Here is a 2,132-nt window from a genome sequence, read left to right as displayed (position 1 = left end):
ATTTTGTACAAAGTTATTAATTATTTAAACAAATCAGGTAGTACATACCATTAGATTTATTTATTGTTTTTAAATAGTAAATTAAATTATATACCTAATAATGCACTATGTAAATTAAATTATTATAGTAAAATATTATTATTTTTTGATGAAATCTGTAATGATTTTCTGCTTTATCGAATTTAGTTTTATTTTTTCATAATTTTTTTAATTTGGTGAATATATAGTTCCAATTACCGAGCGTTGACGGTTTCGACGTGAGGCCACTTCGCCGTAAAAAAAAATTAACTCATAAGTCATAAGTCATAACAAAACATAAACTTGTAAATATTTTATAATAATAATTGAATGTGTATTGATATATTTTAATCACTATAAGTATTTACATATAACATTAATAATAATAATTTTATAAATATATTTACAATACACATTTTTCAATATTCAATATTATAGTAAAAAATATTTAATATTCGTCAATAATTTATAAAAGTAATAATAATAATAATAATACCAATAAATACCTACAAAATAAATAATTTTAAGCATTATTATAAGATACCTGCATAACATACCTACGTCAATATTTAATTAGGTATAATAAAAAGGTCATTTCAAAGATATAATATGAGAAATTCCTCGCAAAAATGATGTTAAACTAAGGTTATTGTAGTTACTCACAATTTTAATTAATCTTTTATCGACGCCTAAATATTTTTTTATTTTTTTATTTTTTTTTATTTTTTGGTGAACTTCTCCCCGCTTCCAACTGTGCGTAGTATGTATCACGGCCAGATTGGATTTTACGTAGACTTGAAATAAACGACCACAATGTTGGATGGCTGACACTCATTTCGGTATTTAATCTGAAGAATATTATGATAAAAAATATATTTTTGTGATTGTAGTTAATTGTTAATTTTTTTTTAATTACCTTCGGTTGGCACTGTTGGCAGCATCGGCATAATTATTTGTACGATCTTGATTGTCCATTTTTTGATCTAGTTTTGGGCCAATGTAGTTATCCTCAAACCAATCAAAAAGATCTTGTAACTCGTCTGGTAAATAATCTGCTAGCTCATCTACGGCTGTATCGATGTCTTCAATTTTCACAAATCACAAAAGCTAATGCAGTTATCATTTTAACGGAGAGAGCAAAATCTGCATTACCTACTATTATAATTTGAAATCAAACCTAAACTACACATAAAAATGTCAATCGGAAATTTTTCGTCAGATGATACAAACATCCACATTGATTTGAGCGTTAGGAAAAGATTTTTTCATAGATATTATATAGCAGCATTTTCAAAATCACGTGATATAAAATCAGGACATAAATCGGGTTTTAATTGTTTTAATCTATGAACAAGTTGTTGGTATGTTTTAGCTTGTTTATTTGATAAAAGTGCATAGATAAGAGGGTGTACACCACCAATATCTTTAGCCAGTATAACGTAAACTTGCGCGAAAAGAGGAGGCGCAATCTTAAACGTTCCGTCATAAAACCATATTTTTGACCATTCTAAACTGCTTAATCTACCAAAAATTAAAATTCTATTTAGACCTGGCCCACTATCATGAAGTAAAAATGTCTCATTCACACCTTCAGATGGTGAATAAATTCTGTACGCTTCTGGAATTATTAGAGATAATAAATCTTTAGGTGTAAAGCTCGCTTTTACAATTTGTTGACGTATTCGCCTTATTTTTTTCTTTAACGCACAGGTGAACATTAACGTACCCTAAAAAATATTATAATATAATAATATTTATTTTTATTTTTCTATTTGCGCAAAAATATTATATCATTTACTTTAGCTGCTTGTGAAAGTCCAGTCGTACATTCGTTCGATACTATATTGATGTAGATTCTAGCGTTTGTTGTGATCGAATTTTAATCTTAGTCACTGCAACTTCTGCTTCAACTGCCGCGGTATATGAGTCATTATGAGAGTGGTCATTGATTCATTTTAACACGGTAGAATCGTCTACATTTGTGTGAACTCGAGATTTACAGATGTTTCTTTTCCTACAACGCCAAAACGTTTTTTCCCGTCTGCACTAAACGCAATGAATACAATTACAAACATAAAACCATCATTATCTATACAAAAACGTTACACCGACGA

The 2,132-nt window shown here is 28.2% G+C and overlaps 1 long non-coding RNA gene across 2 annotated transcripts in view; it reads right to left on the bottom strand.

The window, feature by feature from the left end:
• Positions 1-487: 487 nt before the first annotated feature.
• Positions 488-2,132, bottom strand: part of LOC149055723 (uncharacterized) — a 4,850-nt gene continuing 3,205 nt past the window's right edge. The window contains exons 1-3 of one of the 2 annotated variants that reach the window (XR_016191768.1): positions 1,817-2,132; positions 935-1,745; positions 491-866 (exon numbers count right to left, since the gene is read on the bottom strand). The exon at positions 1,817-2,132 is cut by the window's right edge and continues 3,205 nt beyond it. This is a non-coding gene — a long non-coding RNA (uncharacterized LOC149055723). Of the gene's footprint in view, positions 867-934 lie in introns of both variants that reach the window. The other variant, XR_016191767.1, reaches the window with a different exon arrangement.

Source organism: Diuraphis noxia, unplaced genomic scaffold, assembly GCF_037042655.1.
Source record: "Diuraphis noxia isolate RWA-SAM2 unplaced genomic scaffold, SU_Dnox_SAM2 contig0004, whole genome shotgun sequence".
Classification (NCBI taxonomy): Eukaryota; Metazoa; Arthropoda; class Insecta; order Hemiptera; family Aphididae; genus Diuraphis; species Diuraphis noxia.
Note: the sequence above shows the minus strand (reverse complement) of the source record. Positions and strands in the feature narration are given on the sequence as shown.